The sequence below is a fragment of the Tasmannia lanceolata genome, unplaced genomic scaffold (genome assembly GCF_043159265.1).
Source record: "Tasmannia lanceolata isolate RefF3 unplaced genomic scaffold, GAP_Taslan_0.1 ptg000012l, whole genome shotgun sequence".
Taxonomy (NCBI): Eukaryota; Viridiplantae; Streptophyta; class Magnoliopsida; order Canellales; family Winteraceae; genus Tasmannia; species Tasmannia lanceolata.
In genome coordinates, this window is record NW_027518689.1 from 19,649,855 (window position 1) to 19,673,644 (window position 23,790).

General features: G+C 43.2%; 1 long non-coding RNA gene across 2 annotated transcripts in view; it reads right to left on the reverse strand.

Annotated features, from left to right (window-relative positions):
- Positions 1–4,831: 4,831 nt before the first annotated feature.
- The window catches only part of LOC143887098 (uncharacterized), a 38,232-nt gene continuing 19,273 nt past the window's right edge, over positions 4,832–23,790 (reverse strand). The window contains exon 2 of one of the 2 annotated variants that reach the window (XR_013254034.1): positions 4,832–5,127. This is a non-coding gene — a long non-coding RNA (uncharacterized LOC143887098). Of the gene's footprint in view, positions 5,132–23,790 lie in introns of both variants that reach the window. The other variant, XR_013254033.1, reaches the window with a different exon arrangement.

The following is a 23,790-nucleotide window of genomic DNA, read 5'->3' on the forward strand; positions in this document are numbered from 1 at the left end:
TTTTTGAGGCCGAAGGGCATGACTCGGTAGCAATAAGTCCCTTGATCTGTGACGAATGAGGTCTTTGGTATATCCGATTCGTACATCCTGATCTGGTTATATCCGGAGAAGGCGTCCATGAAGCTCAACAGTTCATGACCCGCTGTGGCGTCGATGAGCTGATCGATCTTCGGGAGCGGATAACTGTCCTTGGGACAAGCCTTATTCAGATCAGTAAAATCGACGCAGGTTCTCCACTTTCCATTAGTCTTCTTGACTAGGACTACATTTGCTAGCCAGTCCGGATATCGAATCTCGCGAATGAAGTCAGCCTTCAGAAGCCTCTCCACTTCTTCTTTTATTGCCTGTCGCCTTTCAAAAGCAAAGTGTCTCCTTTTCTGTTTCATCGGTCTGCAGGTTGAATCGACACCAAGCCTATGAGTGCTGATCTCTGGATCGATGCCGGGCATATCGGCAGGAACCCATGCAAAGACATCTGCATTGCCCTGGAGAAACTCGGTGAGTTGATGTTGAATGCTACTACTAAGGGAGGAACCGATCAGAGCGACTTTCTCACCGTCCTCCGGGCACAGTGGGATGGAGAGTAGGTCCTCAGCGGGTTGAGTACCCCTGAGTTCGTCCCTTACATCAAGCAGTTCGATTGGCAGTGATTCCACTGCGTTTTTTCCTTTCAGTGCCATTGCATAGCACTCCCTTGATTGAGGCTGATCTCCGCGAACTTCCCCCACGCCATTAGGGGTTATGAATTTCATTTTTTGGTGGTAGGCTGAGGCGACTGCTCGGATCAGATTCTGGCCAGGCCGTCCCAAGATAGCATTATAGACCGAGGTGGCCTTCACTACCAGGAAGTTAACCATGGCGAACGCTTGACATGGTGAATCTCCGACAAGAACAGGGAGCTCGATCTGTCCTACCACTTTTACGACCTCTCCGGAGAAGCCGAACAAATCTGAGTTCGCCGGCCTTAGACGGTCGTCGCCTATCATCATTTTCTCGAAGGCATGGTAGTATAGAATATCCGCTGAGCTCCCGTTGTCCACAAGAATTTTCTTTACCTCCCAGTTAGCAACGAGCATGGTTAACACCAATGCATCGTCGTGGGGCAAAATAAGGCTGTCCAGATCTGCGTCTGAGAAGGAGATCTCATTCTCCGTTCTTGACTTTTTGCTGGTTGTGTGAACGGCGTTAACTTGCCGTGCATATGCTTTTCGAGCAGCAGAGGAGGTGCCCCCAGCAGCTGGTCCGCCCATGATTGTATTGATAACCCCCCTTGGTTGAGATCGGGGTGCCTCAGGCTGCGCGTCGGTGACCTGAGAAGTCTTATCCTGAGGAGGGGGCTGCTGTGATCTTCGAGGGCTACGGCCCTGGGGACTCTTTCCTTTGCGCCCTTGGGTACGGCCGTCATTCTGGATGTATTTTTTCAAATAACCCCGGCTGATCAGCTGCTCAATTTCTCCCTTGAGCTGCCAGCAATCCTCTGTGTCATGGCCGTGGTCCTTGTGAAACCGACAGTACTTTGAAGGATCTCTTCTGTTTCCCTTGGAGATCATTCTAGGCGGCCACTTCACAAACTCCTCCTCACTGATCGCCGCCAGTATGTGCTTTCTAGAGGTATTGAGAGGTGTGAAGTTCTCTTCTCTTCTCTGAGGGGGTGGAGACTTCTCTTTCCTGGGAGGTTTATCCTCCCTACGCTGTTTAGGCAGGTTCTTCTCTTCAGAGGTTATCCTCCGGTTTGAATTAAGAGCTGCCAGTGTTTCTTCCACTGTTATGTACTCTTCTGCCCCGGCCATGAGATCCGCCAGTGAGTGCGGATTTTGCCGAGCCACCGCTCGACGAAAATCATCAGATCTTGCACCGGTGAGGAGTGCGTTCATAGCCGCTGAGGGATCTAAATTGGGCACCTGTAGTGCCTCCCTGTTGAAGCGGCGGACGAACACCTTCAGGGGTTCATTATCATCCTGTCGCAAGGCCATCAGGGATGCAGTCGTTTTCTTCGGCCTACGGCTACTCATGAAATGGCGGACCAGATCCTCTCCAAAATCATCGAAATTGTTGACGGAGTTTGGTTTGATCCTGGAGTACCAGTCTCTTGCCGCGCCAGTGAGCGTCGTTGGGAAGGCTCTGCAGATGAAGCCGTCGGAGGCGCCGTGGAGGAGCATCATTGTTCTAAATGTCTCCAAATGATCCACGGGATCGGTAGTGCCGTCGTACTGAGGGACGGCAGGCATTTTAAATCCTCTGGGTGCTGGAGCACTCAGGACATCACTAGTGAACGGCGTTCTGCTTGAGAACGCTCTGGAGGCGGGCCGGCTCTGATCCTTCGCCAATTCCTCTATTCGGTGGTTCATCTCCTCCATTCTCTGTAGCAGCGGATCCGTTCTGCGGTCTGGGGACCTGATTCTTCCCACAAATGGGCTTGCCGCAGAACCGGACTGACTTTCCGGACTCCTACGACGAGGCCGAGATTTTGCCGGTGGCAAACGATCTTCGTGAGGCCGGCGCCTCTGCGTGGAGCGAGACCGCGATCTTTCGCGGTGATGAGGTTCTGTCTGGGCGTGCCTCACTATGGGGCGATAAACTTGTCTTGCGGAGTGATGAGTTCTGCCCTCCCCATGACGTGATGACTCTCCCCTGTGGACTCCTTGGGCAGATCGCGGGGCCTCTGGAGGAGGTGGAGGGGGTGCTTGAAGTAGTTGTTGGTACTGACCAACAAGGGCCGTCATCTGCTGGAAGAGGGCTTGGACTTGCTCCGAGGTGGGCACGGGATTGTGATGCTCCGAGCGAGAAAGGCTTTGGTCGGCAGATGCTGCCACTACCATCGAGGCGATTCGACCGCTCCGGGTCCTGCGAGGTAGCGCGGCTTGGTCGTTCTGCGCAGAAGCTAACCGCGCACTCTTGCGCCCTGCCATTTTTGTAAGTGAGATATGTAAGAACAGCTTTTAGTTCTTGTGTCCCACGGATGGCGCCAATCTGTTAGACCAAAAATCGGTAACAGGTACAGCAGTGGCGTAAGAACTGAGAGCGAGTGACGAGGGAGGTTGAGTATGAGTCCTGTGGTGAGTGCTTAGTCCTGCACAAGGCAAACGAGGTCAGAAGACCAGACCGGATTTTAGTCCGGACAGGTCCTTCGACACTCAAGTCAGTATGAGCAAGAGTGAAGGGAAATGTCAGTTTTTAGGGAGAAGAGGGTTTTTAGCATTACCCATTAGTCTGAGCTTTAGTCCCTTATTTATAAGGAAAATCTGTTGAGGTGTCCTGGACAGGTGTCCAGGACAGGTGGCGGCCTGTGAGAGGCTGGATCTCACCTACTCTGAACAGGTGGCAGCCTGTGAGAGGCTGAGTCTCACCTACTCTGGGACAGGTGGCAGCCTGTGAGAGGCTGGGTCTCACCTACTCTGGGACAGGTGGCAGCCTGTGAGAGGCTGGGTCTCACCTACCCTGGGACAGGTGGCAGCCTGTGAAAGGCTGGTGTTTTCACACCCCATCATTGCTCAAATCCGGAAGGGTATGCGAATGGTCCTGACGTGCCGGGTCCCGCGTTATATCCGGTTTCTAAGGGAGAGAGGTTGCCGTCACCTGCGACCTGCACTCACAGACAAAAGGCTAAGGACCACTCATAGTAGGAACACTGGGGGAACCCTTCGACACTCAAATCAGACAGGAAGTACCAAAATGAGAGTTGAACACGAAGGAGGAGAGACTAGGTGAATGGCCGCTAGGTGGGCCGGGTGGATATGCGAACCTTTGGGCATTTGTGCGTTGTGCTCTGATTGTGATGGTACGTATCTGGGAGAGTTTCATTGGCTAGAAGCCCCCAAAAGCCTTGGCCATGGAGTGGAGCCTTTTATAAGTGGAGTTCCGTCATCCTAAGCGCGATGTGACGACGACGTGACACCGTGATAATTGATAGTGTAGACAACGGCACTGGCGTGGTACAATGAGCCGAAAAGTAACTAAGTTGACGACGTGTTGTGCCAGGTGAGAGGTGTTGTCCCCAATGGCGGCAGGAGGATTCTGGGATCTCGTACTGCAGGGAATGGAAAGCACTTGGATCTTTTGGAGAGCATTTGAATCTTGTACAGTTTTTCGCCAAAAGCAGCGTGATGGGATATCATGCAATTTCCCAGGTTAATAGGAACGAGCCAGCAAACGGTGACGTCATGAAGGGCTCCGAGAGGCTTTCCATCCATCTGAGGAAGAGAGCCGGGAGATGTCACTTGGGCGAAGACCTTATGCCCCGAGGATCCCTTGTCTAGTCGGCAACCCAACTTGTAGCTCCGTTGGAGGGAGTGGCTAGTGGCACTCGACGAGCGGTTGGCCATGTGGTTCTAACCTGTTATCACATGGATGCCATGTGTCGACATGCGGTTAGCCGTCCAATTTTATCCCCTACACCTGGACTTGTGTTATGTTTGGAATTATAAAATCTCGAACAACAGGAAAATTCCCTTTTTTGTAAGGATCGACGTGCAAAGGGCAATGGAGGTCATGTCCATTGCTTCATGCATATTATTTATGCTGCATACAAATCCTTTTTTTTTTTTTTTTTAATTTTGATCAACGCAAGTTCTTAGTGGGCAAGACATCTCAATCTAGCTAGTTTTGGAGGTGAAATCAGTGCAAACTAATTTGAAAGCACAATTGCATGATAGTGTTAGCTCTTGTGCTCCACTGTTAAATTTTGAGTCATTGATTACTGACCTAAATCATAGTTATGCTTGGATCTGGTTGCTTATTTGCCTATATGTTAAAGTTTGGAGTGGAAACTCAAAAAACCGAAGGCTTTTCCCACCTTTCAAACAGTTTACTCTTCCTCACTTTTGAAAGCCAATTGTCTACAATTGTCAATACTTTTCATTAATTTGGAAAGTTTTTGGAACTCCTTATATTCAAAGATGCAAATTGAGATTGGATATGAAGTAGCCAAGGAAGAGAATCCACTAAAAATGCATACTAGGTGTTTGATAAAAAGCATAAACATGCAAGAGCTATTATCTGTTGGAGCTTTTCACCCTTTATGTTACTGGTTGAAGGCAGTAACAGTCTCCAAGAAGGTTCACGCCACTTCTTCTATGGATTGATTCTTAAATGCATGTCAAGTGATGAATCTCATTATCTTGGTTGCAACTGTCTTGAAGGTAGAAATTCATATATGAGTTTTGCACTTAAAAAACAGACAATCAAGAGTTAAAAAGTGGCAAAGTTAATACAAATTTTGCCATGTATATATACCACAATTTAAAGTACATTTTATTGGCTCACCACTGCCAAACAAGGTCCTAATTCTTTCATGATTTATCTAAAGTATAAAAACGAGTAGTCCAACACAATACTAGGCTGACTTGAACATTCATGAGTTGAAGAAGAAGTATCTATCATTTGGGGGACGCATTACTCTCATAAAAGCGGCACTATCAAACATGCCGGTATACATCATGTATGTGTTCAAGATACGGGCAAAGGTTGCCATGTATATTGAAAAGCTACAAAGAAATTTCTTGTGGGAAGGAATGGAGGGGGCCAAAAGAAACTAAGCCACCTATTGAAATAAAATAAAGTATGAAAAGCAAAGCGCCGGGGCGGACTCGGCATTGGAAAAATCTGACTTTACAATAAAGCACTGCTAGGGAAGTGGTTATGGAGAGTCGGGGTCGAGAAACAGGCTCTCTGGCAAAACATAATCGGTTATAAGTACGGGAGGGGAGGGGCGATTGGGAATGCAGGGATCCTCCGACCAGGAAGGACTCTGGAGTGTGGTGTTCTATATGTTTTGTCCGGGACTCCTTTTTTACCTCTGATCAGATTTTGTGCAGGACGTGGAGATGAAGTGTGGTTTTGGTCTGATCTATGGATTGGTGAGACTCAATTATGCTCCTTATTTCCCTCCCTGTATCGACTAGCTGTAAATCCTATTGCTACCATTTCTGAGTATGCTGTTAGGAGAAGTGATCTGGAGGAAACAATTTGGGATATACGGCTCTATAGGAACCTAAAGGAATCGGAAATCGACAGCTTATCTTCATTACTGTCATTATTACCATCTTGCTACTTATCTACCCACGTACATGACCGTATGATATGGACTCCGAACACAAAATGTGGGTTTTCTGTAAAATCTTATTTCCTAAAGCTGGACATGGGATGCAGAACTACATCTCGCAGGATACGGATATGGCGGCCAGGAATACCACCTCATATCACGGGTTTTGCGTGGACGATTTCTTACCAATGCCTTAGTACGTCTGATCGTGTTAGGCCTAAAATCAGTAACAGATATGACAGTGATGTAAGAGCCGAGCTGGAGGACCCGAGAGACCGAGGTGAGGGAGCTGAGTAGCTGAGCCCTGCATAAATAGCAAACGAGGTCAGAAGACCAACCCGGAGTGTTACTCCGGATAGGCCCTTCGACACTCAAGTCAGTATGAGCAGGAGTGCAGAGCTAGTTTTTAGAGTGGTGGGTAAGAAGTTATTACCCTGTTTATGAGCTTTGGAAGCCCTTTTATAGAGGGAAAACGGGGGTAGTTGAGGAGTTATTACTCCAGGACAGGTGTCGGCCAGCGATAGGTTCGAGCTCACCTACTCTGCTGTAATTACCAAACTACCCCTGCTGACGCGGGATCTGCGGTAGGCCATCCTTGGGCCACGTGTCGACAGCTAATAGGCTGCTGTTTTTATACCCCATCAGTTGCCCCCCAGTTCTCCAAGTCATTATGATGACTTGGGGAAGTGTCGTGAGTTATATCTCTGATCGGTGGGAGTCTGTCCGGCCTGGGAATCAGTCCAGAAATTTGTCAGTCCGGCCTGGGAATCAGTCCGGAAATTTGTCAGTCCGGCTTGAGAATCAGTCCGGAAATTTGTCAGTCCGGCCTGGGAATCAGTCCGGAAATTTGTCAGTCCGGCCTGGGAGGCAGTCCGGAATTTGTCAGTCCGACCTGGGAGGCAGTCCGGAATTTGTCAGTCCGGCCTGGGAATCAGTCCGGAATTTGTCAGTCCGGCCTGGGAATCAGTCCGGAATTTGTCAGTCCGGCCTGAGAGTCAGTCCGGAATTTGTCAGTCCGGCTTGAGAATCAGTCCGGAATTTGTCAATCCGGCCTGGGAGTCAGTCCGGCTTGGGCCGGACTGATTTTTATCGTCTAGCGAGACGCGTCATATCCAGTCCGGCTGGAGATGTTCTGAACGGCTTAGGATGACCAAGTTTTATTGAACTTGGGTTTTTGCAAGGGTTTGGTTTTCTGCCTGGGCCCTTTCTTGACTAGGAGTGCGCTCCCGGTCTTCGTGGAGACGAGCCGTGGCGAACCAAGCAGCAAGTACACGAGTTTTAGCGAACTGGGTTTCCAAGCGGCGAGTTCCCAAGTTTTAGCGAACTGGGTTTCCGAGGAGCTTTGGTTTTTGCATCCGGACTGGTTCCGGACTAGGAGTGCGCTCCCGGTCTTTGCGGAGACGAGCCGTGGCGAACCAAGCATCGAGTACCCTAGTTTTAGTGAACTCGGTTTCCAATTTGATGAGTACCCAAGTTTTAGCGAACTGGGTTTCTGAGGAGCTTTGGTTTTTGCATCCGGACTGGTTCCGGACCAGGAGTGCGCTCACGGTCTTTGCGGAGACGAGCCGTGGCGAACCAAGCAGCGAGTACCCTAGTTTTAGTGAACTGAGTTTCCAATTTGATGAGTACCCAAGTTTTAGCGAACTGGGTTTCCGAGGAGCTTTGGTTTTTGTATCCGGACTGGTTCCGGACCAGGAGTGCGCTCCCGGTCTTTGCGGAGACGAGCCGTGGCGAACCAAGTGTCGAGTACCCTAGTTTTAGTGAATTGGGTTTACAATTTGATGAGTACCCAAGTTTTAGAGAACTGGGTTTCCGAGGAGCTTTGGTTTTTGCATCTGGACTGGTTTCGGACCAGGAGGGCGCTCCCGGTTTTTGCGGAGACGAGCCGTTGCGAACTAAGCGTCGAGTACCCTAGTTTTAGTGAATGGGTTTCCAATTTGATGAGTACCCTGTTTATGAGCTTTGGAAGCCCTTTTATAGAGGGAAAACAGGGGTAGTTGAGGAGTTATTACTCCAGGACAGGTGTCGGCCAGTGATAGGTTTGAGCTCACCTACTCTGCTGTAATTACCAAACTACCCCTGCTGACGCGGGATCTGCGGTGAGCCATCCTTGGGCCACGTGTCGATAGCTAATAGGCTGCTGTTTTTATACCCCATCAGATCGTCTGAAAAGGAGATGTTTTCGGATGGCAAGTTGATGTGTTTTATGTTGTATTGCAGAGGAGACCCTCGATCACCTGTTTATTTTATGCCCTTAATCCTTCGCAATATGGATGTCTATGTTTTGGTTCTTCAATATGTCATGGGTGCTTCATAATAGCATATCGAAGTTACTCATAAATTGGGGTGATATGTTTCACGGCAGGAATGGTAGCTCTATATGAATTGCGATGACTTTTGTCGTTATATGGTACATCTGGATGGAGAGCAATGATAGGAGTTTCAACGATGTGCGGAAGGGTTGGAATCATGTTCTGAATGACATCAAGATGACGATAATTGTATGGAGCAAATCAAAGAGTGGTATCCCTTACTCTGTAGGAGAAATACTATCATGGGGAATATAAACGAGTGAAAAAAATAACTTCAATATGGAAGCCGCCGTCGGAAGGTTACTTCAAACTAAACTTTGATGGGAGCTCATTGGGGAATCCGGGGGCAGGGAGACACAGTCATGTCCTTTTCCGGCCTGGTGGGTTTCTGTGATGCAAATGAGGTTGAAGCCAAGGGCGCTACTATTTGGCTTGAGATGGTACAAGTCCCACAATTTGAGACCACTCATTGTGGAAGGTGACTCGAGCAACGTGGTTGCATGCACGGGTAGCAGATGCGCCGGACCATGGAAACATGCCAATATTTTGGATGAGATAAGGGATCTAGTCAGATTGATCCATCCACAACTGGTTCATATGCGTAGATCTGCAAATTCTGCGATGGATACGCTTGCTAAGAAAGGGGTACGATGAGCGAATATGATTGTCAATGTTGATGACCCCTTAATGGGAAATATTTGATATTTGTGTTGTTATTTAATCACTTTTGTAATTTTGAAGCTTGTGGGACTACTTGTCCCCGTTCTCTTGTATGCTTCTCTTTTATGGAATAAATTGTTACCTTTCCAAAAAAAAACATTCATGAGTTGGTTTTTGTAGGAGCCAGGTTTTTCCCTTACGCGTAGGACGGCAAGGGATCACCATATCGAGTTCTCAGGGGAGTGTTTATTTGATCTGCGTTACTTGGGAACTCGGGATCGAAATCCTAACTTTGTGAGAATGAGAAACTCAGAGTCACCACCTAGGTCAGGGCCTAGGACCTGTGCCTGTTCTTCCAATGAAATGAGTAACGATACTCGAATTTCGTTGGAAGAATAGTAACCAAAGAGTTTCTTTTGCTCTGGGCCTAGAACCTTATATTTTGCTCTGTTTGTTTAAGGCATGGTCCTTACAGATATTTGGATAAGGGTTATGGTTACATTCGGAGAAGGTGTTAGGCACCCCTCTTGCCCAGACGAATCTAGTCTCTTAACTTAGATTGGCATTTTTCGAAGAATTTAAACCAGGATAACTTATCTTTTCATCCTTTACTTAGGTTATGCTTAATTCCAGGATGTAAATAAAAGTGAATTTACAAAAAGATGGAAAATAAGCAGTAGATTTTCTGATCGACGTCGTAAGTTGTAAACGGATCTCGGAAGATCTCACAACTACTCACGATCAGGTTAACTTAAAACAAACGAAAAAGTACAGTGCAGAAAGAAAGGCAGAGGGATTTATATCATAAGTTCTGGGGGCAACGTGAGCCTGAGATCTTATGATGTCACCACCTCGTACCTTACTTTGTAAAGTAAATTACAAAAAGTAAAAGAAAGGTAGAGGGATTTATATCATAAATTCTAGGGGCAACGTGATTCAGAGATCTTATGATGTCGCCACTTCATACCTTACTTGGTAAAGGAAATTGCAGAAAGTGAAAGAAAGGTAGAGGGATTTATATCCTAAGTTCTGGGGGCAATGTGAGCCGGAGATCTTATGATGTCACCACCTCATACCTTACTTTGTAAAGGAAATTACAGAAGATGCAAAGAAAGATTACAAGAGGCGATCCCTACCCTGATTCTGATCGTATGCTGTAAACGAGACTCGCAGAGATCTCTGAGCTGACCACAATCAGGGTAACATCTCTTCCTATCTTTAGCTTTGTAGACAGAAAGCTAGAAATGAAATCAAACGGAACAGACAGTACAGAATACTAGGAAATAGATGTAATTTACTAGAATCTGCGGAGAAGTAGGCAGCATAATGGCGCTGTTCGAAATCGTCGAGATTTTGGCGGCGTAACGGCGTTAAGTGGCTGAAGGGACTTCGAGTTTGTCAAAATTTTGGCCGAACAACGTCTCTACTATTGAAAAGTAGCTCGTAGTTCTACGAAATTCGGCAGAACAACAACTTAAAAAGAAGGATGTCACTCCGAACCTTCGGAATTTCAGCGAAGTGCCGAGCCCGGTGTGAGCTACTTAGAGTTTCTCTCTTCTAGAAACAAATAGAATAGGGTTTTTTGGATTTCTGCAGGGGTTCGGTGTATTCAAGAAGAAGGGGGTGAAAATATAAAAAAGAGGGGGGTGTTTTAACCAAAAACAAGGGGGAGAGAGAGAGGGAAAGGCTTGACTTACTCTTACCCCTCCTATTTATAGGTTTGGGGGGGGGGGAAGTTTGGCCATTTCAACCAAATTACGGTAGGGGCAAAATTCACCCTGGCAAAAATTGTGATGTCATCTGGATGACATCATCCAGATGACAACACATTTCAAAAGGCGGGACAATTTGTCTCATTCCTGTCTCGTAAAATGTGATTTTTCATCTTTTATTGGTGAGTTTTGAACGTTTGTAACTTCTCCAATTGAATTCTGATTCACGCGCGGTCAGGTCCATTGGATTCCTCATTCTGGGGGCTTTCCAATGAACCTAATATCGCACGCTTTTGGAAAAAAGAAGTGTCATTTGGGTGAAAATAGAAGTTTCCGACCCAAAGTTAACTTACCGATTAAAATGCCGTGTGCAAACGGGCTTACCAGTTTATGCCGTAAAGGGCGGGTGCTGTGTAAAACAGGTTTTCGGTTTGCCGAAAAGGCAAGTGCTGTGTAAAAATAGGCTTTCCGGTTGTTAAAACGACTTTCGAAAATCATTTCCTTCTAAAAACACCCTAAAGAGAGATTGAGAGAAACTGAACTGGTGCTCTGGGACTCGTCATAAGGTTCTTCCTTGCAACACCTATCATTAGTACCGCCTTGACAAAATTGGGTGTCTACAGATGCGCCTCTTTGGTAGAGGGTGCAAGGCACCTGAATGCCAAAGTAAGGAGGCAACAAAATTTTGTCACTGGAGACTAATGATATGCCAAAGTAAGGAGGCAACAAAATTTTATCACTGGAGACTAATGATAGGCTTGTAAGACTCACATCGGATCCTAAGGCGTGCAAACTTCACTGAGGAATCTTGCAGTCAGGTCATCAAGTGGAAACCTCTCACCGACGATTTTTTGGGGTTTTGAAAATACGACCGTTAGAACGAGTCTTCGGTGGACGTCACTGCTAATAGCCCGGGGGTCATCGGAAGTCAGGTTTGGGGCCTGAGTTGGGGAGGGACCTCGGGGGATGTCATTATGACATCCAGTGCAGACATTGACATCCAATCAGGTTTGAGGCCTTACTCAAACTTTGATTTGATTTGTGTTAGCCCAATGGTTCAACGAGCCCGGAGTCCGAGAAGACCGTTGAGGAGCTTAAAAATGTGTATTTTCTCTCCTCTATAAATATGAACCTTGGGACTTTTGGGGAACTAACCAAGGAGTTCAAAAAATATTCTAAGAGCACTAAAAGACATTGATTCTCCTTTTCCTCCAGATTTTCACTCTCCATCTCTCTCTTGTGCCTTTACCTTAGATTATTCTTGAGAGACTTTTGGGTTTTCATTTGTTGATCTTTTTCTTGTGAGAGTGGGTGAGCTTTACTTGTAATTAGCCTATCTAGAGGCAAACAAGCTAAAACCTTTCATCTTCTTTGTATTTGGCACAAAGGGCGCCGTAGAAGATCCTTGGAGCTTGAAGCTCGGTTTGTACAAGGCGGAAGGAACGCCGTATTTAAGTTCCTTGGAGAAGATAGTGGAATCCTCAAGGAGAACAACTTGAGAAGAGTGGAGTAGATTTTGATCTAAGACCGAACCACTATAAAAATCCTTGTGTCAAAGCTTCTTTGTCTCTTCACCTCTTCTCTTGTGGTAAGCATTTTACTATTGCTTTAAATACTATTTTTGATTTCCTATTCAATCTAAAACTAGTGCAATCTAAGTTTTCAAAATCTTTAAAAGTTGAAAAGACACCCAATTCACGCCCTCTTGGGTTGCTAAGTGGAATTTCACTTGGTATCAAAGCATAGGCTCTTACATAGGAGTTCTCTTTGAAAACCTACAAGGAAAAGATCAAAATGGCAACCTTTTCCATAGCAATGAGGGGCAATCCACTACTAGACCTCCCTTCTTCAATGGCTCAAACTATACATATTGGAAAGCTAGAATGAAAGTGTTTTTGAAATCTTTAGATTTTGATGTTTGGAGAAGTATCCAAAATGGATATAAAGAACCTAGTGTTGATATGGAACTATGGGATGATAATGAAAGAAAAAAGTCCACTATCAATGCAAAAGCAATGAATGCCTTGATTTGTGCCTTATCTCCCGAAGAGTTCAATCGAGTTTCTACTCTTGAAACCGCTAAAGAGATTTGGGATATGTTAGAGATAGCTTATGAAGGGACAAATCAAGTGAAAGAGTCCAAGATGAATCTTCTCTTTAGAGAGTATGAACTATTCATGATGGACCCTAATGAAACCATTGCCGAAATGCATACTAGGTTCACAAACATAACCAATGGATGGAGATCATTAGGTAAACAATTGTCCAGCAAGGACTTAGTTACCAAAATACTTAGGTCATTACCTAAAGATTGGAATCCCAAGGTCACCGCCATTGAAGAAGCAAAAGATGTATAAAAAATGAGCTTAGAAGACTTAATAGGTTCCTTAATAACTTTTGAAATGGTTTTAAAAGGAAGAGAAACCTTTAACAAACAAAAGAAAGATACAAAAAGGAAAGGAATAGCTTTTAAAGCAAGAGTTGAGAGTGAAGAGGAAGAAAGTGAAGAAGACACACAAGATGATGATCTTGCTCTCTTCATTGACAATAGAAATGCCAAATTGGCACCTGAAAATTGATATGACAGATCGTACGCATGGTTTCGATATGAGACTGTGTTTCGACAGTATTTGATTTTGACGAGTTACCGTGTACAAATGGACTTACTCAGACTTTGATTTGATTTGCAGGATCACTGCGTAGAAACAGATTTATCCCGATTTGGAGGGTTACCGTGTAGAAACGGACTTACCCTGAAGAGCTACCACGGGCTAACGGGTTTGCTCAGATTGGATACCGTGTGAGAACGGGTTTATACCGGCTTGGAGGGCTACCACGGAAAGACTTACCCTGAAGAGTTAACGCATCGTAACGGGTTTGCTCTGATTTGATACGCGTGATAACGGGTTTACACTGGTTTGGAAGGTTACCGTGTAGAAACGAACTTACCCTGATTTGGAGGGTTATCACGTAGAAACGGACTTACCCTGAAGAGTTAATGCGTTGTAACGGGTTTGCTCTGATTTGATACCGCGTGATAACGGGTTTACACTGGTTTGGGAGGTTACCGCGTAGAAACGGACTTACCCCGATTTGGAGGGTTACCGTGTAGAAACAGACTTACCCTAAAGAGCTAACGCGTCGTAACAGGTTTGCTCTGATTTGATACCGTGTGATAATGGGTTTACACTGGTTTGGAGGGTTACCGTGTAGAAACGGACTTACCCAAATTTGGAGGGTTACCACGTAGAAACAGACTTACCCTGAAGATTTAACAAGTCATAACGGGTTTGCTCTAATTTGGATTGCCTTGATGAGGTTTCATGGTTTGAAAGCTCAGGCACATGCGCTCAAGGAGACTTTGGTTGGAATGAATTTCCTGGGGATTTGGTTGTAGATTCCATTGGGGGTTTGGTGATAAACTCCGCTGGGAATTATGTTGGAGAATCTGGGAACGTACGTACTCTTGTTAGAGTCTGGGTTCGAACGACTCTCTGGGGATATGAGTTGCAGGACTCTCTAGGGATCTGAGGTGAACTGATAATGGGTTGTCTTGACCTCGGTGGAAAAAAACATAAGAGCTAGCGAAGGTAGCGAGGCTCTTTGAGTGTCTTAAATCGGCTGAGAGTCAATCAGAATTGATTCTGATCTAAGGGGGGTCCGAATATATCGGGGAGTCGATGTTATACCGACAAAATGAAGGATTGACTCTGAAGGGGATGTAAAACATCTGCAAATAGTGTCAGAATTGGTCATGCTCGACCGAGTTTTGACGAATTCGTCGACAACCGGATTGTCCAATGCAAGGGCTCTCATTTTGGGATTGGAAGATATGCCCTAACTCTACTGGGGAGAAGGACTGCTCTGTCGGAGAGGCTTCACATGGCAGATTATTGCCTTGGAATATTTCCAACAGCGATTGAACGTCGGTCACTCAGCTATGGAGAGATCGGGACGATTTCGTGCCTCTGATTAACTTTGACACAATGGGAGACTCCTTCGGAGTGATTGGGCTTTGCCGGGGATGATGTAGGAGGTATTGGATCACCTCCAAGGATCCTAGTAGAAACGATTTTTGAAGGGCATTGACTGCCTTGAGAATGCCTTATGCATACTCTGCGGGAAGGGATATGCGAATCCCTGGTTATTCGGGAGTATATGCAGCTTAATTCTGCCGGGAGGATACCAAATGAATGTGCTTTGAAAGGCTAGGGGGAGTGCCCATAGAGTTGATTGATTCACCATTGAAAGATTCCAGAAATCCGCGGACGAATCACGATGAAATAGGCAGAAACAGGACTGCAAAAGAGACGAAACTGAGGGGAAAGAGACGAAACTGGGGAATATTCCCCAATTTCGCCCCTGGCGAATTGGAAATTCGCCCCCCAGCGAAATTGGAATTCATGGGGGACGAATTTGGCTTTCCAGTCACCTTCGTCATACGAATATAAATATCCGTATGATGTTCATTTTCTCATTTTCAACTCGTTTGAGTTTACTTTTGCTCTGAGATTTTTGGTTCTTTTTCGCGCCTATTTGGGTCTCTGTGTTTTCTTCAATTTTCAGCTGCTATGGCATGCCAGCCCCACTTTTGAGCGAGGAGAGACATAGGGAGAGAGTCCTCCGTGGATGAGGAGCGGGATCGCGCTCCGTGGTACCAAGGTACACTTTTGACGCGTACGGCCGGTCATCTTTCATGACTCTATCGCGTTAGACAGGTATGTCCTTTGGACTCTGCTTCTTTGATTCCTAGGTTTTTAGGAATGCATTTAGCTTTGATGTTTACTCCCATTTAGGTATGAAATAATCAAGAGGGGGGTGAATTGATTTTAACACTAAATTAGCCCTTTTGAAAAATTACCTATGAACCCTAATTGGAATTTTTCTTCACTTAATTAAATATTTGGTTAGTGCAAATATAATTGAAAGCAAAATGAAATGCCAAAACAAAAACAATAATGAAAGTGCAAGACAAGAAAGAACACACCGTTGAAGTTCTTTAAGTGTTGTGTGAAAACAATTTTGAAAAACACTTTGAAAACGTTTTGCCTTGACTTGAAAATCTAAAGAGAAGGGATGTACAATGATACCTATGCAACCTTCAATTCCTCTTTAGCTTTGGTCTTCAATTGATCTTCCATCTTTGTATGCTTGCTTGAGTGATGATGTGAGCTCCACTTAGCTCCTTTGACTCTTGTTGGGTACATCTTCAAGCATGACCATGTTGTGTGTTGGTTTCTTCAATGATCAATCACATCTTAAACACAACACTTCAAAGCAAATTGATTAGTATTCAAAAACACAATCAATTATGTTTAGAATCATCAAAACAAGATTGGAGAGTAGACCCTTGGGCTTACAATCTCTCCATTTTTGATGATGACAAACAAAATTGATTATGAGGTGTGTGTGGAGTTGACATAGTAGGCAAGTGAATACTAGAACTCCCCCTCAATATATGCACACAGATAAATGATACAAGTTATAAGCATGTGGTGCATATAGTCAATTGAATAGATTGAATAGATAATCAATTTCAAACCTTCTCCCCCTTTTGTCATCGACAGAAAGGGTGTAAAAAAAATTTAGGAGTAGATAACTCCCCCTAAATCAATGCTTATGGTATAAAAATATATAATCAAGTAATGCACATATACCTGTTCATGATCGAGATGTTGACATACGTCAAAATGTTAGGTATTTTAATTAAAGTGAAGGTACATCTCCAACTTAGAGAACTAAGAAGGCTAAGAGTACCAATTGAGTGATTTTTAAGATTAAAAATTTGACATCTCATTCACGCAGATACTACCAAACAAGGATGATATATATAAATGCTATATAGATCAGCTGGTGAAAGGCACAAAGTATTTATTTGGCAATTTCTTTAACTTGATCCGCACTCCATATGTTTAAGGCACTTCGGATATAGCAAATTCTATCATCACTAAGGGGTTTTGTAAAGATATCCGCTAATTGATCTTCAGTATTGATATATTTTAAGCAAATATCCCCTTTTTGTGAGTGATCTCTGATGAAGTGGTGCCTAATCTCAATGTGTTTTGTTCTTGAGTGTTGTTTGGGGTTCTTTGTTAAGCTTATAGCACTAGTATTGTCACATTGGATGAGAATATTTTCCATTTTGATTGCATAGTCCATCAATGTGCTTTTCATCCATAGGACTTGAGCACAGCAAGCTCCAGCTGCCACATATTCTGCTTTTGTTGTGGACAGAGCTACTGAATTTTGCTTCTTGCTAAACCATGAAACAAGTGATTTACCCAAGAATTGGCAAGTCCCACTAGTGCTTTTCCTATCTACTCTACATCCAGCAAAGTCTGCATCTGAATATCCGATGAGAGTGAAGGAAGATGATCTTTCATACCACAGTCCTAGACTTTGGGTTCCTCTTAAGTACTTGAAGATCTTCTTAACTGCTGATAGGTGAGACTCTTTAGGATCCGATTGAAATCGAGCACAGAGACAGACAGTAAACATAATGTCTGGTCTGCTGGCTGTCAAATAGAGCAAACTACCTATCATACCCCTATACAATTTCTGATCCACAGATTTGCCAAATTCATCATTTTCTAGCTTAGCAGTAGTACTCATGGGAATTCTTAATGTCTTACTGCTATCCATGCCATACTTCTTTAATAACTCCTTTGTACATTTTTCTTGATTTAAAAATATTCCATTTTTGTATTGTTTAATTTGGAGTCCTAAGAAATAGGTTAACTCACCCATCATGCTCATTTCAAATTCATTTTTCATTAAGGTTGCAAATTCATCACACAATTTTTGATTAGTTGAGCCACAGATGATATCATCCACATAGATCTGAACAAGGAGGATATCTTGATTTTCTCTTTTGATAAACAATGTTTTATCCACCTTTCCCATCTCAAATCCTTTTTCAACCAAGAAAGTGCAAAGCCTCTCATACCAAGCTCTAGGAGCTTGCTTTAATCCATATAAAGCTTTATCAAGCCTGAAGACATGATTTGGATGTTTGAAGTCTTCAAAACCTGGAGGTTGCTCAACATACACTTCCTCTTGGATATAGCCATTTAGGAAGGCACTTTTGACATCCATTTGATATAGTTTAAATCCTTTATGAGATGCATATGCCAAGAGTATCATAATAGTCTCCATACGGGCAACAGGAGCAAATGTCTCATCATAGTCTATTCCCTCCTCCTGATTGTACCCTTGGGCTACCAACCTAGCTTTATTTCTAGTGATAATTCCATTTTCATCCAATTTATTTCTATACACCCATCTCGTGCCAATGACTGGATGATCACTAGGTCTAGGCACTAGCCTCCACAACTTGTTCCTTTCGAATTGACTTAACTCTTCTTGCATGGCCATCAACCAATATTCATCCTTTTCAGCTTCCTTGATGGATTTTGGTTCTAATTCGGATAGGAACGCCAAGTTGTTGCTCACACTACGGTAGTATGATCTAGTTCTCACTGGCGATGTGGCATCACTTAAAATTTGGGATTCAAGATGATCTACCAATGTTCTCCTATCCCTAGGTAATGAGTTGTCATTTTCATTTTCTACTTCCTCACTAGGTAGTGTATGACTTGTAGATGCATGAGGAGGAGTACTCAATTTTGGAAAAAGATGTTCAATGAGTTTATCCTCATCATGTGGCATTTCTTGAGGTGTTGGCTCTCTTTCATCAAATGTCACATGCATGGATTCTTCTACCACTAGGGTTCTCCTATTAAATACTCTATATGCCTTGCTATGAGAAGAATACCCTAAGAATATTCCATCATTCGACTTTCTATCAAATTTGTGTAGATTATCTTTGATGTTTAAAATGAAGCATTTACACCCAAACACTCTAAAATAGCTTATATTTGGTTTCAAGTTTTTCCAAAGCTCATATGGTGTTTTCTTAGAAATTGGCCTTAAATAAACCCTGTTTATGATATAGCAAGCGGTGCTAACCGCTTCCGCCCAAAAATATCTAGGGAGATCATTTTCATGCAACATTGTTCTAGCCATTTCTTGGAGAGTTCGATTCTTTCTTTCTACTACTCCATTTTGTTGAGGTGTTCTAGGTGCAGAAAAATTATGTTTTATGCCATGTTCATTACAATAAGTGTCAAAATGTACATTTTCAAATTCCGTTCCATGATCAGTTCTAATGTAAGAGATAGCAATACCTCTTTCATTTTGTATTTGATTGCACAATATAAGGAAGTTTTCATAAGTTTCATCTTTGTGTGCTAGAAATATGACCCAAGTAAATCATGAGTAGTCATCCACAACTACAAACACGTACCTCTTTCCACCTAGGCTACTAGTCTTCATTGGTCCAAAAAGATCCATATGAAGTAGCTCCAAGGGGTAGGAAGTTGAAATCATATTTTTAGGTGCAAATGAGCTCTTTAATTGTTTTCCTAATTGACAAGTTCTACAAATGTGATCTTTAGTGTATTGGAACTTAGGCAATCCTCTAACAATTTCTTTTGAGGAGAGGGTCGAAATGAGATCCATTCCGGCATGACCCAACCTCCTATGCCATAGCTAAGAATCCTCACTAATGGCATTAAGACAAGTCACATTTTGGAGTCTAAGATCATCTAGTCCAATTGTGTAAATGTTATTGTCTCTAGAACCTATGAATTTTACTTCTCCATCTATCTTATTTTTAACAATGCATTTATCGGGATTGAAGACAATTTCAAAACCATTATCACATAATTGACTAATGCTAATAAGATTATGGGACAAGCCATGAACAAAGAGTACATCATGTATGGGAGAGGTAGAGTTACCTCTGGTGCCTTCACCTTTGACTTTTCCTTTCTTATCATCTCCAAAGGTAACTTCTCCACCATCCTTGAGTGATAGCGATGCGAATTGAGTAAGGTCTCCAATCATATGTCTAGAGCATCCACTATCAAGGTACCATGTGTTCCTCTTATTGTCGCTTTTAAGGCATACCTACATATGAATAGGCAAGTAAGATCCCTTAGGTACCCAAATCTTCATAATCTTGCTATGTTCATTTATTTTCACTTTAGAGTTCAACTTGAACTTATCTTGTTTAGCATGCAAGCAAGCTACCTTATAATGACCTTCTAGACCACAATAAAAGCAAATTTTGGTACCGCTAGAAGAAACCTTTTCAAGTTTGTTTTACAGTTAGATATTGTGGTATTCCATTTATGTCCAAGTCCACTTTTGTCACTTGACATTCTTTGAAGATTAACAAGCTTATCCAATTTCAATAAACTATTTTCAAAATTTTCAAAAAGTTTCTTTAGTTCATCATATTCAAAGGATAGTCTACCATTTTCATGCTTTAGCTTGTTGTTTTCATTAGAAAGTTCTTGTCGGTTTTCATTTAAGATTTTGATAGAAGCATTTAACTCATGAATTTCTACTTTGTATTTTTCATTTTTATCATCTAAAAATTCATGATCTTTCTTTAACCAACCAAATTCTTTTGTCATGTTAGCAAGAGAATTTTCAAGTGATGCAATTTTATCAAATTGAATTTCAAGTTCATCATTTGCATTTTGTAAGGAATCAAGAACTTCTTTTAAAACAATGACATCATTTAAAGTGTTTACCTCGTTATTGTCGTTTGTTGAGGCCATGAAGCACACATTCCTTGCCATCAAGCAATCTTCGCCATCATTTTGTTCGCCTTCGCTTTCAATTTCCTCATCCCACGTGGCGGTCATTCCTTTCTTGCCTTCTCTTCTCTTGAAGCGGTTGTTTGAAGTAGGTTCATTGTTGAGTGGAGAATCCGGGCGAATGTGTCAAAGCTTCTTGCAACCGTAGCATCGGGGTTGAGAAGATCCATCACCAAGTTCTTCTTTCTTCTTGAATGGGGGATTTGTCCTTCTATTTCTCATGCCTCCCATGTTCCTTTGCAAGAATTTGATCCTTCTTGTTAGGAGGGCAACCTCATCTTCCATGTCTTCCTTTGCATCTTCATTTTCACCTATATTACATGCAAAAGCAATTCTTTTTCCTTTTTCAATTTTAGTTTCAATTTCGGGTGCTTTTGTTTTGAAAATCATTTCATAGGTGATCAAGGACCCTATTAGTTCATCTAGGTTCAATGTGTTCATATCCTTGGCTTCGGTGATTGCGAAGGTTTTGGATTCCCAAGACAAAGGTAGGGACCTAAGGATTTTAGTCACTAAATCTCTATTGGAAAATTATTTTCCAAGACCCCTTAGTCCATTTACAAGATTGGTGAATCTAGTGTACATGTCGGCAATTGTTTCATCGGGTGTCATTTGAAAGAGTTCATATTGCCGAAAAAGATGGTTCATTTTAGATTCTTTGACTTGATTGGTTCCTTCATGGGTGACTTCTAAGGTATCCCAAATTTCCTTAGCTAAATTCAAATTTGATACTCTATTGAATTCTCCGGGAGATAGAGCACAAATAAGGGAATTCATAGCGTTGGCATTATAATTTGAAGCTTGTTGTTCGGCTTCGGTCCAATCATTTAGGTTTCTTGTGGGTAATGTGTATTCATTATTAATGGCTCTCCACATTTGATAATCTTGGGTTAAAAAGATTTTCATTTTAGTTTTCCAAAAACCATAGTTTGTTCCATCAAAATAGGGTGGCCTAGTGTTTGAATAGCCTTCATGGTGTTGAGGGTAGTTTGCCATTTTAGAATCTTTACTCTAGACCGGTTAGGGTTTTCTAAAAATTAGAGACGAGGCTCTGATACCAATTGAAATAATCAAGAGGGGGGGTGAATTGATTTTAACACTAAATTAGCCCTTTTGAAAAATTACCTATGAACCCTAATTGAAATTTTTCTTCACTTAATTAAATATTTGGTTAGTGCAAATATAATTGAAAGCAAAATGAAATGCCAAACCAAAAACAATAATGAAAGTGCAAGACAAGAAAGAACACAACGACGTATAGTGGTTCGGGCAAAGCCCTACTACACTCTTCTTAATATCGTCCTTAAGGATTTCCACTATTGGAGACCTCCACGATGCCCGGCTCCGAGGCGGTTACACTTCCAAGGGATATTAAATGAGGATGCCCTTACACCTTTACAAAGACTCCCCTTCTCCGCCGAGTTCTAAGCGGTTGCTCTCTAGGGGATTAAAAAAGGAATGCCCTAGCCACCTATACAAGAAGTGAAGATTGAATAGCTTGGCTTCTTCTTGAAAGCTTGATGCTCTTTGTAGATCCTTGATTGCTCTTCAATGATGGTAGTTGCAAGTGAAAGCTCTAAGTATCCCAACTCAAGAAATTTGCAAGTGCAAGGCAAGTTTGGGAAGAAAACAAAATATCAAGCACAAATACATTGCAAGTTTTGTTTGATGCTCAAGTATGTTTTAAAAATGATCAAGAGAGAGGAAAAAATCCTCTAGATGCTGTATTTATAATCTCTCAAGAGAATATGACCGTTTGGGGGTGGAAATATCAAATTTCACAAATTAATTCAAATCCCAACGGCTATATTCTTACTTGTCGCGAGGTTCTCGGAGTTCCGAGAAAACGGCCAGAAGAATAAAATATTCTACTGGATCATTTCTCGGAGTTTCGAGAAAATGGCCAGAAGCTACTGGACCATTTCTCGAAGTTCCGAGAGAACTCTCGGAGTTCCGAGCTCGGAGCTCCGAGAAAAATCTCGGAGTTCCGAGAAGCCTAAAAATCTGTATATTTTGAGATTTTATTTCTTGTTTGATTTTTGGTTTTTGGAACTCAACTCATATGATAATTATGGAATGTTTATGAGGGTCCCAACATGTTGGTCCACCACATAATCATTCACTAAACCGTTGAAGTTCTTTAAGTGTTGTGTGAAAACAATTTTGAAAAACACTTTGAAAACGTTTTGCCTTGACTTGAAAATCTAAAGAGAAGGGATGTACAATGATACCTATGCAACCTTCAATTCCTCTTTAGCTTTGGTCTTCAATTGATCTTCCATCTTTGTATGCTTGCTTGAGTGATGATGTGAGCTCCACTTAGCTCCTTTGACTCTTGTTGGGTACATCTTCAAGCATGACCATGTTGTGTGTTGGTTTCTTCAATGATCAATCCTATCTTAAACACAACACTTCAAAGCAAATTGATTAGTATTCAAAAACACAATCAATTATGTTTAGAATCATCAAAACAAGATTGGAGAGTAGACCCTTGGGCTTACAAGGTAGCATAACTCTTTATTGTCCTCTTGTCCTTTGCAAGGGCTCTTCCTATTATGACCTCGAGAGGGTCAGTAAGAGATGCCGGGACGAGATGGGAGAACTTGCACGTCTGAGCTCGGATTTACGTTCAGCAGACAGGTTTAGACAGAGTCGTCAACACAGATTTAGAGGGCGTAGGGGCCGCCTTTGTGCTGGCTCTGGCAGAGCGATGGTGGGACACGACCCATTCTTTTCACTTCCCGTTCGGGGAGGTCGGGATGACTCCTGTGACTTTCTCAGCGCTTATAGGACTTCGGATGGGAGGGATTCCGATCGAACTGACTTCGGTTACAGAGGTAGAGGTCAGAGAGACTCTGGGAGTGCCAAAGCATGATCCACTGGACTTGCCTGGGAGGCCTCCACATGCTTCCTCGCCGAGGCTACGGATGTCTCGATTAGATCACTGTCCAGTGAGACCAGCGGAGCCAGATGACAGATACTATCGCCAGTAGGCAATGAGTTTTGTGATGTCCCTTCTGGGACGCACTCTGTTCAGCAGTACAGGGAACACCATTGATAGGGATTTTTTGAACATTGTCCGCAACATTGACAGACTGGCGGACAATGATTGGGGAGGAGCAGCTTACGCCTTCCTAATCAGAGAGATGGACATCTTGTCAGGAGATGGGACGAAGTCCTTGTGCGGGCTTTGGTAGATCTGGGCGGTACGCTTCTTACCCTCTCTCTTCAATTATGAATTTTTTTTGCTTGCTCTTTTAATTCATTACTTATGATATGAAATTTTGAATTGATTGAAGACTCTTGTATAGGCATGGGCCTATGAGTGCTTTGGCCTTCTCACCCCTGTGCCGAGGGAGCCAGAGATTGTTCACTTTCCAGCACAGAGACGCTGGATA